The 16,241-nt window shown below is 36.6% G+C and overlaps 4 long non-coding RNA genes across 9 annotated transcripts; 3 read left to right on the top strand and 1 right to left on the bottom strand.

The window, feature by feature from the left end:
* The first annotated feature begins 219 nt into the window (after positions 1-219).
* LOC112177198 lies at positions 220-1,747 on the top strand. The gene is made up of 4 exons (XR_002927306.2): positions 220-438; positions 649-762; positions 854-1,585; positions 1,676-1,747. It is a non-coding gene; the product is annotated as an uncharacterized LOC112177198 (long non-coding RNA).
* A 449-nt stretch (positions 1,748-2,196) lies between these two features.
* LOC112181487 lies at positions 2,197-2,964 on the top strand. The gene is made up of 3 exons (XR_002928872.2): positions 2,197-2,259; positions 2,384-2,429; positions 2,745-2,964. It is a non-coding gene; the product is annotated as an uncharacterized LOC112181487 (long non-coding RNA).
* A 468-nt stretch (positions 2,965-3,432) lies between these two features.
* Positions 3,433-3,898, top strand: LOC112181486. The gene is made up of 2 exons (XR_002928871.2): positions 3,433-3,485; positions 3,581-3,898. It is a non-coding gene; the product is annotated as an uncharacterized LOC112181486 (long non-coding RNA).
* Positions 3,899-11,892: 7,994 nt separating this feature from the next.
* Positions 11,893-15,908, bottom strand: LOC112181681. Of its 6 annotated transcripts, XR_002929045.2 has the most exons (9): positions 15,344-15,908; positions 14,603-14,735; positions 14,081-14,158; positions 13,726-13,933; positions 13,482-13,582; positions 12,988-13,031; positions 12,790-12,852; positions 12,245-12,291; positions 11,893-11,984 (listed from the first exon to the last, which is right to left on the bottom strand). It is a non-coding gene; the product is annotated as an uncharacterized LOC112181681 (long non-coding RNA). The 6 variants fall into 6 exon arrangements; XR_002929046.2 differs by lacking the exon at positions 12,988-13,031 and having other exon boundaries at positions 11,894-11,984; XR_002929049.2 differs by lacking the exons at positions 11,893-11,984; positions 12,245-12,291 and adding an exon at positions 12,313-12,473.
* Between the last annotated feature and the right edge of the window lie 333 nt (positions 15,909-16,241).

Here is a 16,241-nt window from a genome sequence, read left to right as displayed (position 1 = left end):
AGTTTGTGAAAAAACCGATTTCTATTGTTATTATAGACATCAGTCACTAACTGAACCGATGAGAAAGGTTTTGTTGGAAAATTTTTTAAAACTGCGGAGGGACTAACTTTGAAAAATTTGAGAACGCGCGGGGACTAAAATTTCATTCCCCCCCCAACACTTGGTATTTTTTCCGCTTTCTCTAAAATTTCGAACCCAGACCTCCAGACCTAGCCTCCTTCTCCAAGCTGACCTGCATCGACTCCCGACCTCATTCTCCAACCTAAGCCTACTGGAGCCGCCTCCAACCTGACCCCGAGTCCCCGACCTCGCTCTCTGACCCCGAGTTCCCCTGCCTCGCTCTGACCCCGAGTCCCCGATCTAGTTTTCCAGACCTCGAGCTTGAGCTCCGATCTGACCTCGAGCTTATTAGCCGACCTGAGCTTGTCATTCTCCAACGTAGGTCCTCTCTCTCTCTCTCTCTTCTCTTGGTTACCACCAGTACTGATTTTCTGTCCGGTTTTGATCTAAAGTTCAGTCTTTTTGTTTAATTCTTGTGTATTTGAGTTGGGTTTGTCTTTGAATGGCTTAAATGTGTGGTATTTTGAGCTGGTGCATGTTGATTGTGTTTGATTTTAGTTCTTGCACATGTTGGCTGTCAATCTGCAGAGGAAGATCGGGAGTTGAAGGTTTTCAAGAAGGAAGAAAGGATAGGAGCAGGGTATTTTGCATGTTTTCGTTCTTCTAAAGTCTGCTAAACCCATTGATGGTGCTGCAAGAAAGGTATTACTTCTTCTTACTCTCTGCCTTTTCTCATCTGAGTATTACTTGCTTTTCTGGGTTCGTGCTTATTTGTGGTTTCATATTGATAAAGAGGTACAAACCAAGACCCATGAGGGCTGAAAGAGGCAATGAGTTGCATAATGGGAAGTTGATTGTGCAGAATTGCGGATTTCGGAGTTGGCCTGATGGGATTCAGTCAATGGCTCTCTCGCTATTTCCTTTATCAATAATGTTGGGGTTGATTGATTTTGATTACAGTTTGTAATTTGATGTTTCAACAGTCTGCTGTGGGGTTGCTTATAAATTTAACGCATAGACATCTACTTACAGTTTTAGAGAAATTTGTTCTGCAATTTTAATTGGATAGTGAGAAATGTGATTGGGGAAGTTCAGTTTGTTGGATTGGGGGTGTGAGATTATTGTTTGATTCGTTAAATTAGAGGTTGTTGAAAATTATATTCGGACATCTATTTGCCGTTATGCAGATTATATTTATTCTCTGTTTTATAACAATTTTGGTGTTTAATGGTTCTGTTTCTGATTCTGCCAATTAGTTTTTTGTTTTTTTCTGTGGAGGTTTTAGTTTTTAGATTATATATAGTACTTGATTTCTTGGTTATTGATGTTTTGAGTTTAGCTAGATTATAAAGCATGAAATTGATGTTTTGATACTTTTTATCTTTCAGAGTTAATCTTTATGTCAATGAAATACTCCAAAGCTTACCAACATTTAGGAATCTCAATCATTTGAACTTGGACCTCTATTCATATTGAACTAAACGTGAAGATGTTGATCTGGTGCCTGATTCCAAATTCTAACAAGGTACTCTGCTTTTAAATTTTCTGCAATTTTTTGTTTTGTTTTGTGTGGTTTATCTTTCAAATGAGTGATCTGGGGTTTTGTTTTTATTAGACTGATAAGGCTTCAATGCTGGATGAAGCAGTTGAGTATTTGAAGCAGCTCCAGCTTCAAGTACAGGTCAGATAGTTTTCATTTTTTGGGATTATATAATTCTATTAGCATTACAAGCAATTGCTTTTAATACGTCTTCAAAGATAAGTCGTGTTGAGTAGTATGGATTTTTTAGCTAGGCTCTTGATTTTCTGTTGTGTAAGTTAAAGTTTTGAGGTATTATATTGATGCTATTATTCAATTAGCCATATTTGATTGTGTGTGATTGATTTCTCATTATAGTTTGCATAGTTGTGGATTTTGGGTTTTCAGAGGATGTGAGTATGCAAGTGCAATGTTTTGAAGTATGATTCATTTGATTTATTGCAGGAATCCAAAGAAAAAGGAAACTCCACATATCACTGTTCATGATTAGAAGTGGCTACTTAGCATAGTTGCAACACATATCCTACGAAAGTAAGCTTCTGAGGACTATCTTTGTTGAAAAATTACCGGTGAAGGTGAAGAAGAAGGTCTTGATTAGGGAGTTCATTAAGTTTGAAGAGGTGGAGCCTGTGAGGATTTGATCTGAGCCGATAGAGGATGTGAGTGTTTTACTAGAATGCTTTTTAAATTTAAGTATTTGTGTTTCTAGACTCTTAAGTTAATTTGACGATATTTTTATCCATGTGATTATCTCTGTGCATAACTGCATACATAACCATCCAGAAAAGTAGCGGAAACTTATAAAGAAACTCCATAAGAAAGCTAACAGGTAAGATGTCAATCACTTCATTTTATTTTTAAAGTTGTAATTATATATATATATATATATGTATCTGTATATATTTTTTTCCAAAGCTACTTGGTTTTGGGTTGACTGCATTTTAGCCTTTTGAACTTACCTTAGTCATTGCTATTTGCATGTGTGAACTGATTTCATGTTCTAGACAGCATGCTGCATGCTGTCTAGATACTTATTACATTAGAAGGCAAAGAAACATATTTGGGCAGCAATTTTGAATGGCACTGATAACATGTTAAGCTTCTTTCAATTTTGAATGGTGCTCTTAATTCATCATTGTTGCAGGTCAACGCTAGCAGATCAAAGCGGCAACTTCAATTTTGTCTGGAGCCTTAGGACTATCACAGTGGTAAGAGCAAAGGTTCAATGTTGTGGTCATTGAGCTTGCAAAACCCCTCACTGCTTACTACCAAGTAATAGTAGTTCAATGTAGTTAGTTAAGTTCAGTTTTCTTATTATTTAAAAGATCAAACTGTTGGAGAAGAAATGAGGTGTGTGATTCAATTGTGAAGGAAATAAGCGTGAAGAAATTTTCGAAATTACTAATGATGGCAAGTGTGAAGTATGTCTATTTATTTTCAAAAGCTTTGATGTTTTGCTAGGAGAGATTAGGCTCTTCTTTCACAAGGTTTCATGATTCTGCTTCTGAACATATAAACCACTGTTGCATATCATAATTATAGAATCATCTCGATGAAAATTCTTGATTCTGTGCCACCTTAAATAGGATTTAGAGGCTGAAGTAGATTATGATATTCGTTGTCTATTCTTACAATTCTAGAAGATTTGTGAGGATCATGATATAACTGCAATTACTCTGCTGTTTAATATAAAGTTGCAGAAATTGAAGAAAGCAATGCTTTAGCTCTTGCTCTTGCTATATTTCCACATTGTAGGCTCAAATGCTTGGGATCGAGAAAACTTTGCCAAATGTGAATTGTGAAATTTGATGATCATCGACTATTTTGCCTTGCAAGGACTGAACCCAATCTGGATCAATTTTGAGTGATATTGGTGGGATTTCAGGTATGTCAAATCTCAACTAACAAGAGTTATGGCAATTAGCTTCCCAATTGTTTTCTTTTCTATTTCAGATAAGTGATTTATTTATTGAATTATAGGTATTTGTAGTGGGCGGTAAAGGATCGGAAAGGGTATACCCAACAACAACTTGACGAGGTCCGCATTGAAGTAGCCGACTACTTACAGACTCTGTTGTAGGTTCTGACCAGTTTCTTGATTTTGAGTTAGTTTTAACTAACTTTTTGTAGCAATTATGAACAAACAAGAATACTAATTGCTAGGCTAGCCTTGTAGTATATAGGTGCATATATGAATTGGGGTTTTATTTTGCCCATTTTGTAAACTGTTAAGGATGATGAATGTCGGATATAATACCCCAATTTGCAATTTATAATCACAGTTCTATTTTGTGGACAGAATCCTCTTTATAGAATGTGATGTTTAGATATAAAGTTGAAATCAGTTTTAGCCATAAAAACTTATGTCCAGAAATACAGATACATCAGTTCCAAAATGAAAATCGATGTTACTAATATATCCAGACATCGGTTCATTGTTAAAAACGATATACTACCGAGTGCCAGACATCAGTTCCGAAATGAAAACCGATGTTACTAAAACATCCAGACATCGGTTCATTATCAGAAATGATATATTACCGAGTGCCAGACATCAGTTCCGAAATGAAAACCGATGTTACTAAAACATCCAGACATCGGTTCATTATCAGAAACGATATACTACCGAGTGCCAGACATCAGTTCCGAAATGAAAACCGATGTTACTAAAACATCCAGACATCGGTTCATTATCAGAAACGATATACTACCGAGTTCCAGACATCAGTTCGGAAATGAACACTGATGTTACTAACATATCCACACATCGGTTCATTGTCAGAAACGATGTCTACAACAGTATTACTCATCGGTTCTTAAATCAATAACGATGTTAAAACTCAAACTTGTGTTATATAATCTATATTTCTTTAAGCTTTAAATACAATAAAATGTGGGTTTAACAATAGTAAAGCATGCAAGTTTGTTATCATTTAAACTTCTTTACATCGGTTTATTATAAGGAACCGATGTCTACCCGAATATTAGACATCGGCTAAAAACCGATGTCTGCATTTTCCGGATCTTTCTCATCACCCACAAAGACATCGGTTGGATTTTTTTTTCTCATCGGTTTTTGACCGATGTCTGGGGCTATAATTCTAGTAGTGGTAAGAGCATATTTAGCAGACTCTCTATCTTAGCTCATTAGCTATTTTGGGGAGCATGTTTAACTTTCTATCAATTTTAACAGATGCACCTGATTCTCTAAGAGCATCTTTAGCAATGCTAGCCATTTTTGAGTCAAATTTTAGCCAAAGTAGCTAAAAAGTTATTTTGGCTAGCCACTTTAAAAATACGTCTGCATCAGTGCTGTCATGCCTCTGATTTTTAACACAATTAAAAATCGATATATAATCCCATAATTATACATGCGCGATCGTTCAGCCATCAATACAAAATACATGGAGACATCTTCCTTTTACAGCAAGTACATATTGATGCCCTGAACCCACAATTCCAAATATTGACCCGCCCCACAGAGTCACATATTACACAGCTTACGAATTAAATTGTCATCACAAAATAAAACGTAAATACTCCTCAGAGCTTACTACATAGCGGAAGTCATAACAATGGCAAAGCCAACAAAATCTACTTCCTACCCGTTCAGCTGCCAACAAGCTACCTCAGCTTCAGCCACGATTACCCTGACCTGCAGGATTAACCCTTACACCATAGAATGGTGCACCAGGTTTCCACACAACAAAACCCGGTAAGCTTATGAAAGCTCGTATGAGTAACTCATGAACATCAATCAACAACTCACACACATCAGCTTAAGGAAACCATGCAACCATGATTCCTTCTAACACTCCATAACCTTTCCATCGAAAGGACAACATAAATCACCGCTGTGACAATGTTCTATTTGCTACCTTAACCATCAAGAAGCAATTCAAATCTCATCTAGACAATAAAGGAATAATACTCTCGGAACTCTCCTTTAAACTACATAGTTATGAGTCTCCAGCAACCTCGACTGTTACCCCCATAAGCTATAATGGCAGGCAAACTATAGCTCTACTGAAATCGTAACCACTCGTCCGGCCACGAACGTGATTACCTATTTCCTACCTTGGTCACCATCTGCGACCTATGATCATCTGTGACATGTGATGTTCAGATCCAGTCTGGTCTTAGAATCAACATTAAGGTCACCATCTGCGGCCTGTCACCATCTGTGACATATGATCTTCAGACCCAGTCTGGTCATAAAATCAAACATCAAGGTCACCATCTGCAACCTGTCACCATCTGTGACATGTGATCCTTAGACCCTGTCTGGTCTTAAAGTCAAACATTAAGTAGGTCACACCCGACCTAGAAATGTTACAAGCATCTAGTTTCGGCTTTCCCAATCCTTGCTCACCATCTGTGACCCTTGGTACAAGGACCAATACATCTAAAATGAGTTATGCTTGACTCAAAAATGTAACATCAAGCTCAATACTTTTCAAACAATAGAAAACATATATTTTTCCACAATATTGTTTCCTGAAAAGTCACACTCAACAATAATATGAACATCATCATGCATATTATTCATCACACCTCATCCACAAGAATATATATATATATATATATATTTCACGTAAATATATAGACACACACACACACACATATATATACGTAGTCATTCGCTCAAGCATGCCTACTAATACCAACTATAGTTTGCAGTTAAATAATTAACGGCAAGACAATAATGGTAATCCATTCATAAATGAACCTTGTGAGATTACTCACCTCGAAACTCTCGCTGCGTCTTCAATATAGCACAAAATAGTCAATCCACAAAATAACCGTCCAAAGCACTCGTCAAGTACCTAACACATACAGTTCCAACTTAGTAACGATTAACATTTGATTTAAGTTCGAAACTCCTGTTTTAAACTAAAATCCCCAAAGTGGCACCAATCGAGGCAAAACCACATTCGAGACCTCCCAAAGTCTCCAGAATACTTCCACGATCGATATGTCCAAACCACAAGTTGATCGGAAGCTCGAATCCTCACGGATCGAATAAATTGACCGGTATGAAACCGTAAAAATCATAACAAATCCATACGAACTCCAAAATTTGCATATTATATATCGAAACGCTCGTATCAACGAGTAGAACATATATAATACCAAAAACAGTTCCCTACATGGCCGGAAAGCTACCAGAACGCCGCCACAGGAAGTCGCGCACTGCCGCCGGCCAAAACTCAATATTTCACAAAACTCCCAACATCAAAGCTGTTCATCTAAGCATGCTTGTGAATTTTCACAACTAGCTCGAAGTCAGAAAACAAGCATAAAGGGTCGAACACTACCTCACAAGCTTTGGATTTATGCTCAATCCGAGTTGAACCGATTTCCACGTAAATCGATCCAAACAAACACCATAGATCGATCAGGGAGCCTTCTCTGAACTCAACCAAGGAAGCATGAAGCCACGAAGTATCATCCAAGTATTCTCCCTAATATCTTTTCTCTTAAACATGTATCAACACGAAGCTCTGACCCTTAATCCAAAGCCAAAAGCCTAGAAAGTTAAAAATCCCAACCTTCCCCAACACTCGGCCAGACGCGGCCATACATCAGCCAAGCCTTGTCCAGTAGCTAGCCTCGCTAGCCTGCGCAACGTAAGACCCCAAAAATTTGTTATTAGTTTCTTGGAATTTCTGGGAATTAATAAAGTTTTCGTTAGTACGATTTCGTGGTTTGAGGGTGGAGTGAAATTATTCTTGGACGAATAATTATTCGATATGCACGTTTTTAAGGGGGTTATGAAGTTTGACTTTATATATGTTTGGATTCTGTGAAAACTTACTTCACGAAAGTCATAGAGCGCGTTGATACGAGTTCGTGCATATACGGAATGCGAAAATCGGAGTTTGTATGAAGAAGTTATGTGCTTCAGAAAAACTTTTAATTTTTGATAAAATGACAAAACTTTTCAGAAAATGCAAAAAAGGCTAGTTTCCTTGGGTTAGCTTCGCCTCGACCTTGCGCACCTCCCTGTGGTCACCTTTCCTCCTCTCATGGCGGCTATGCAACGCGGGAAGCAAAACCCGATTCGGGCTCATTTTCGAGTCAAAAGAGTTTTCTCTCAACTCCGGCCACCTTTGCTCGAGATTCTTGGCTCTCTGAACTCGCCTCAAGATGCTGAATATGCTCCAAGAAAGATCCGACTTGAAGTGACCCGTGGACGAAGAGCAAAGTCTCGCCGGAAAATTGGAAATTTTCCGAGTTCCCGTAGCTTCCAAGGTACTTTTTGACCCTTTTTACTTCGATTCAAGCTTTATGACAGTTATGAAAAATGTTGGGCTTGAAGAGATGAAGAAGTCCATATAGGTTTCACCACCATTGGTGGTGGTTGACGGCGGCTCGTTTGCCGCCCTAAATTGTCTGTGGCGGCAGTTTTTGGCCACTTTCGACCACCCTAGGAATAGTTTATGTTCCTCTTTTTAATCTACATATCGATATGATCATTTCAGTATACAACACTTCATTTTTGGAAATCGTATGAGTAAGTTATGATTTTTAGGGTTTTAGGGTTTTCGGTTCGATCGATTTTTGATCTGTGAGATCCGGCCGTCCGATCGACTTGTAGATTTAATATATTGATTGTATAAGTGTTTTGATGACTTTGTGTGGTCTCGGATGAGGATCCAACCATTGGATCATCATATAATTTTATTTTTGTGAATTAGGTGCTAAGTTGAGATCGTATGTGATGATTAGGTGTTTGATGAAATTGTTTTGGGCGAACAATTGTTGATTGTGTGATCTTGGCTGTTAGAGAAGACGCAGCAGGAGTTAGAGGTGAGTAAATCTAACGTGGTTCATTTACAAACCGAATTATTTAATATCCGAAATTGATTGATAATCATAAATCATTTTTGAAAATGAAGATTTGTTTGAAATAATATGAACTCGATCGACTACGGTTTATAGGGCTATGGCTCACAGGTAAAAAAATTAATTTAAGTATAAAATGAATTTCTTGGTTTTAATACGTATGAACTATAGTTGGTATTAGTGGTCATTCCTGCGTGAACGACTACGTATATATATATTTACGTGGAATATATATATTGGATGGTGTGACATTGGTGAAGTAATGATTGAGAGTTGATTAAATTGTTATTTCGAGCATTTCTCTTACGAGCATACAATTATCATGATGTGTTGATTATTGTGTAAAAGTGTGTTTTGCTTGAGGAAAGTATTTGAGTCAAGTGGACTTTCAAATATTTGGTTGAGTATCGTTTATCACATTGGTCATCGAGGCAAGTATTATCGTAAGTTTGAACCTCGGCCGAGGTGACAGGCTATGATTTAGAGAGCTCTAGTCTGTCTGCCAATGTACTGCTTAGGGAATAACTTTGAGTTATTGTATGCCTTTGAGTACAATGTACTTCTTTGAGTTATTGTATGCCTTTGAGTACAATATACTTCTTTGGGGATAATTTTGAGTTATCGTATGCCCATGGGTATATTGTTTAAAAGAGAGTGTCTGTATCTTTTCTTTTGTCATCCTTGTGGGACTTGATTTTGAATGAATTGTGGAGGTGACGTTGGTTACTTTAATTTTATTTTGGGTTGAAAAATGATTAAACCGAGATTGTTGATTTTAAATGTAATCTCTTGAATTAAACTATACGCAGGTGATTCAGTGCCTATACTAGCGCCTCACGCGTAATACAATACGGTCATCAAGTTTAGGGCAAATAAAGTAAGCTCCAAGTATCGTATCCAAGGGAATAGGGAACCCCACTTGGTTACGGACAACTAAGCACAAATACAAATTATCCTAGCAACAAGTATCCGAAATTGTGATTTTTGATTGTGAAGACTTAACTAAATAAGAGAACCAAAAAATAGAAAATTGCTAAAAATGAAAAATGCAATGCTGAAGTAGTTTGTGAAAATTCAAGACAAGAGAGTGTTGGGTGCTAGGGAGGTTCCTTCACCCAAATCCTATGTGTCGGAAGCTATCTAATATAGATGCAAAATTCTTGATTAAGCGGTAATCGTATCCAATGCGGTTCAAGGCTCAAGGACCATATTTTCTCAATTACGGTATTAATGTGCCATTTCAAGGGTCACACAAACTCAATTAGAGAGAGCTAGAGCCGGTTCAAGGGTCTCTATGTCTTTCTAATTGGCATAAAGCTCAAGAATTAGACCATTAAGTGATTCACCCTCGCAATCACGCGGCGGGTGTAAATCACCATGCTTATAACCCCTACAATACCAAATTGAGGGTTCTAGCTTCGGAATTAGAGGAGGACAAGCCTCTAACTCCTTCCTAGACATGCTCAAAATACATACCCTAGAGTTGACTAGGCTCCTAGACATGCATTTCAACCCAACAAAAATTGATATAAGCATCCATCAAATTAAATTGCATCATGAAATTAAAATAGGCATCCTTTACATAAAATTTGGGCTAGGGCACACAACCTTAACCCCCAACAAAATTTCTACTTACTACCCATAAATATATACATCATCAATTTCATACAAACAAAAGAGGAAAAGGTATAGAAGAGGGAGAACAACCAAGACAAGTTACAAATGCTAAAAAGCAAACATAACAAGCCTTGGAATTATAATTTCTCCCTTTTACCCAAGTGTTGATTAAACCCCTTATGCTTGAAGTGCTTCCCCTTTGAATCTTGTGAAATTGATGAGAAGATGGAATTTTGGTGAGGTGGATCTTAGTGAGGAAGTATGAATCTTGGTGAGGTGGGTTGGATTTTGGTGAGGAGAGGGGAAAAATGGAGTATTGGAATTATGGATGGTCTGGGCGTGTTCTGCTGGGAGAAGAGGAAGAAGGGGATCTGGGCATGATAGATGAAGAAGAGAGGAAAATTGAGTTTATTATATGTGGTCTCCGTGAGAGAGGAAGAAGAGAGAGATAAGGGCTAGCTGGCCAACAATCAGAGGAAGAAAGGGAAAAAGAAAAAGAAAAAGAAAAGTAAGGAAAGGCTGCACGGGTGAGGAAGAAGGGAAAAGGAAAAGGAAATGGTGTGCTGACGTCAGCATGATGACGTCAGCTTAGTGCAGATATATATATATATATATTTTTTTTCTTTTCCTTTTCTCTTTTATTTTGTTTTGCTTTCTCTCTGTTTTTTTTTTATCTTTTCTTCTTCTTCTCTCTTCTCAATGCACTTCCGCAAATACTACCGGAGGTAATTGAATTCCGCTCCCTTGATGGCGTTGACCACGGTTGACCGGCATTGACAATTTTGTCCTTTTGTCGGAAACTCCAATTTGCTCCAATTTCACACAATTTTCTCTCGTTTCCGCAACTCTGCTTATTTTCTACAAAATAAACAAAAGTAAATTAATCACATATTAATTGACATGAGGATTGGTTTATTTCTAGTGCTTTAGATATAATTACATGCATATAAATGCGTATAATCAGCAGGGATTACTATAGTTTTGGTTTGTATACTTTTGGTGATTTCCTGAACTAAAATTTTATGCAGGGATTACCGGTTTTCATTTAGAATGATTTGAATTGTTACTATTGTGACATGTGTGTTCCTTAAAAAGAAAAGGATTTTGAAGTTGGAATTAATCATTGTGTGGGTTTGTTGTCCTTGGGTCGGAAGGGTGTTTTGTGGTTATTTAGGTTTACTCATACGAGCTTGCAAAAACTTACCGGGTTTGTTGTTTCAACCCGGTGCACTATTCCATGGTGTAGGCACTACTACAAAACATGATTTAAAGACATTGAAAACGTGTCTTTAAATACATACAAGGACTCTTTAAAAAGAGTCCTCTATCCGGGTGTCATTGTAAGTCACTTACAAGGACACCGAAACAGTGTCCTCTTTTCCCTTCTAGGACACATAAACAGTGTCCTCAAAAGTGAATAATAAGTGTTCTAGAATCCATTAGAGGACACAAAAAATGTGTTCTCATATCAATAGAAATGTGTCCTCTTTTCCCTACTAGGACACTTAAACAGTGTCCTCAAAGATGCAAAATAAGTGTCCTTGTATCCATTAGAGGACACATAAAATGTTTTCTCATATCAATAGAAATGTGTCCTCTTTTCCCTACTAGGACACATTTCTTGTGTCCTCAAAACAAAATGGAAATGTCATCCTTTGCTTATAAGGACACATAAACCGTGTCCTTAAAAGTTAAAAAGTATCCAAAAAAAATAAATCAAATCATCTTAAAACCACCAAAGAGACTATATTACTCACTAAAATACATTAATATACATACAAAATAAGTCCGAAGTGACTACAAAATGAACTTGAAAAAATAACTTTATGAATACTCTACTAATCTTCTAATTGCATATCAACCATGAATAAATGCAGCACTGCATTAACTCCATAATTTGTCCTTGCCAAATAATATCCTAAATAAACAACCCAGAAAACATAGAGTTAGGTAACTGCTAGAATGTGTTCATGTACCTAGCAACCATATAATATTATCAAAGAACACAAGAATCCTCAAGTTATTCCTTACAATTAAGAATTGGGAACACATAAGTAAACAACAGTTACTTCTTTAGATAAAGAATTGGGAAAGCAGAATTAATAACAATAGGTTATAATGTTAAATTTCTAATCAACTGTAGATTATAATGACAAAACTACAGAGGAATGGGTTTACCTTGAATGATGAGTAACGTAGTGTTACAGGGAGGAATCGGTTTATCTCTGAAACAACAATAGAGCAGAAAACAAAACAAAAAATCAAAAGAGCAAGACACTTAAGAAACCAGCATCAATGAAACAAACATAAAAAGAAAGATATAGTTCCCTGGAAGTGTGACTAGTTCAAGGAGCTCAAACTCCAACAGAATATGCATGACTGCATTAGCTACCTCTGCTAAATAGACCTGATACATAATTAGTAATTTAAAGTCTTTGCTGCATTAGCTAGTACCTCTTCTATATAGACCTGATACATAATTAGCACTTTAAAGTCTTTGAGAATTATAACCTGCAATGAGTAAAACCTTTTCTTTTCTTTTTCTCCTGTGGTTTTTTCTTTTTCTCATAAACCTTAAACCCTAAACCTGTATAATGACATGGTGGACCTAATAATATATTATTTATTTAAGGAAAACTAATGCCATAATGTCAAGAAGTTTATTAAGAGTATGTTTCATAAATTTCAGACTAAGGAGATGGATTCATATTCTATATAGGTACCTTCGATATAGAGAAACAAGCTGTAGCAAAGCTACCATTGGTTCCAAGCCGCTCTTTGCTCTCCTATAAGCAGAACAAATGTTTACAAATATAATTAGAGCACAAGCAGAGATCTACAAGCCAAAGCCTAGAACATACCATTAAGAGAAAATGAAGTGAAAACCCGATTTTCTTTTGAAAATTAGATGAGAAACTAACATTACATATTGGAGCGACATACATAGGTAGAGCAAAAGTTATACCTGCAGAAACATACATGAGTTAGAGTTGAAACTTAAAACCACAACTATTTTAAATAAGAATTGTTTTGTATTCTAACAATATAATAATAGATTCTCATGATGATGAAAAGAAGTTATACCGTAACATTCAAACAATCATAGTAAGAAAACTATGATATTTGATCAAGAAATAGCATAAGAGAATAGCAATGGTCAAACAGAGATGGGACGCCAACATAGGATTAGAATGCAAAAAGTAGACGTGAAGAAATAATTGAAAGAAATAGAAATCAATTTTTAATAGAGATCATCTACACACTAACAGAGATGCACTCATCTATACATTGACATAGATCCATTTTGTTTGGGAAGGAATAGAAATAAAATTTAATCGACTAAGTAATGAATGGATAAGAAGAAGAGGGCAGTAGACACTAGATTAAAGATAGCTCCCCATAGTATTAATGTTACCTCTAATATAATAGCTGATTTAACACTTGATGATCCAGCCAAGAATTTCTCATTGTGTGAAATTGAACAAACCAGACTTCATGACTGTGGTCTTGTAATACCTGCAAAACAAAAATGTGACAAGATAGATTTAGAATAAAGATGCAACTAATAGCTAAGAACTAAAGAGTGGGTAGTCCAAACGAGCGTGATAAGCTATCCACAACAAAACGCATAAAACTTTCGATGCATACTCTTAACCCACCTTTTGATCTTCTATGAGCAATGAAAATGCTGTCAGACATTTGCCCACTTGTACCAACTTGGTTAGAGTTCAGCAAGGAACTCATGAGAGGCCTCAACCTCCAAGTTGCTAACAATAGTAATCCTTGTATATAGGTTTCATTACATCCTTGAGCTTGCCTTTTCTCTATAGCTAACTTTGCAGAACGTAATAGCTAGCTTCCGCATTGCTAGAAAGAAAATAGAAATAATTCTTATCAAGATATGGATCAAACCTTCAGATTTCCCAAACAATTTTTTTAAAAACTGAAAAAAGAAGAAGAAAAAGAAGTTGATAGATCAGATTTGAATCTTCATAAACAATAAAAAAGCAATACCTGAAGCTCCTGTATAGCATTAGAGATTGCCCCATATCCTTTCCAAGAATACTGGTTCTTTGCCTTTCGCGCAAGAACCTGTAAATCAAATCACCCAATTAAAAACTCTCAATTTGGGGCAAAAGTAACCATAGAAATCGTCTCCTGGCAGTAATATAATTGATACACTTAGTTGGTGTTTCAAGCTACTAGTCAACATCAAGAAAGAAGCATCAGAAGACACTTGCACCAAGCATGGTAGCCAAATTTGGGTGGAACCTTTTGCCATTCCCCCAAGTCTTGTGAGAAAGTGAAGTACTAGAAGATCACTAACAGCATTGGAAGCAATTGGTAATTGACAGACCTTGAAAGTGAATGTAAATTGCAGAACTAATTGACTGTGTTCGATCAAACTCCACAAGTGGCTACCATTCATCACAAGTATAGGTACAATGAAAACCAACTTAAAAACCACGGAAACAAACCAAGACAGAGTCATTGAGATAAACTCCTTGATAGAATCTTGTTGAAAAAAAGACTTACTCTTGCAATCCAATTCCCTGCAGCATAGGCAACCCATGTTACCATCTTGGCTAAAACATGGTATGCTTAGAAGGCTTGTTCATAGGCATTCCAATGAGTTGAAGCAATTAGTATCTTGTAAAAGAGTCCATCCCTGAAACGAAAGTTCAAAACTAGTTTTGACATTCAAAATACTTCAAATAATTTATCTGATATAGAGGAGAAAAGAACTCAATTTTGGTCCATCTCTATCATCCAACTTCAATGAGGTTCTAAACCAGCATAAACAAAGTATAGTTTCAATAACAAAAAAGAAACCATGACCCATCAATCGCTCGGAGACAGCTTGAAACTTCAAACTAATTAGTCACCAACCATTAAGACAAGCCCATTTCAGAGCTCCACACTACAAATATAAGATAAAAAATAAATTAAAAAAAAAACCACTTTTACAATTTCACATATTAGACAAAAGAGAATCTAATTAACAGAATATCCAGCTTAATTATTTACCTACGAGCATGAAAATACCAAGCATTCAATGTGATCATCATAGCTAAAGAAAATATAGAGGATATAAGATCATAATATGATATGTGGAAACGTAAGTGCCAAAAGTCATGGCCTCAGAGACTGCAAAGTCCTAATCCCAAAACAATTAAGGTACCAAAAGATCTACTGGTAGACACAAAATTGATTCTTTTCTCACTATGTTTTACTACCGAAAAGTTAAAAGCACAGACAAATGGGATTAGGTTTCACCTGTTCCTTTGTGATTTGCTCAAATTTCTTGCTGGGGTTTAGAGGAAGCTGAAAGAACCAAACTTATTAGTAGATCTGCTGTTGAAGTGGCCAGATTTGACTGAAATTTGGTGAAGCTCCGCTCTTTTCCAGCAAAAGCAACATACATTCCCAAGCACAACAAAACCCCCAAATTTCTCAAAAAAAAAACACACAAACAATATTCCATCAGATGTAATCATATAAAACATTCAAGATCTGCGACATGCAAGCTGAAAGATTGAAGCTTAAAACATGAGAGAGAACAGAAACAAGATCGTTGAGCGCGTGCTAAAAGCCGTGGGGGAAGTGATTATGAGAGAGAGAGAGAGAGAGAGAGAGAGAGAGAGAGAGAGAGAGAGAGAGAGAGAGAGCAACAAATGATATTGGGAAGAAGAGGAAGAGGTGAGACGAGTACAATTTGAGTGAATGAAACATCTTTTCTTTTCTGGTGGGTTTCAATTGAAGAAGGAAGTCAAAAATTGGGGGAGGAGGGAACTGAAATTTGGGGAGGAAGCTAAAATTTAGGGAGGGAAAACGCGCTGCACTTCACGTTTTCTTTTTTCAATTGAAGCCAAATTGAATTTTATGTTTTTTAAGACACAGCATTCATGATGTTGATGTGTCGTTGCAACACTCCCGACCCATTAAAAAATCTCAATTACACGTTGAGTGTCCTTACAAGCCTTCACGGACTCCACATAAATTATGTGTCCTTATTTGGTGTCCTTATAGCCCATATTTATAGAAGTGAGGGTTATTGTGCAGGTTAAAATATTTAGTAATTGTCGTCGAAGCTGATCGAGGTGTACTTTCTGTAGCGTGGACGTAGAAGTGGTGGTTTTAGTCTTCCGCTGTGTAGAGAGTTTGTGATACTTAT

This window comes from Rosa chinensis, chromosome 1 (assembly GCF_002994745.2).
Source record: "Rosa chinensis cultivar Old Blush chromosome 1, RchiOBHm-V2, whole genome shotgun sequence".
In the NCBI taxonomy this organism is placed as follows: Eukaryota; Viridiplantae; Streptophyta; class Magnoliopsida; order Rosales; family Rosaceae; genus Rosa; species Rosa chinensis.
Note: the sequence above shows the minus strand (reverse complement) of the source record. Positions and strands in the feature narration are given on the sequence as shown.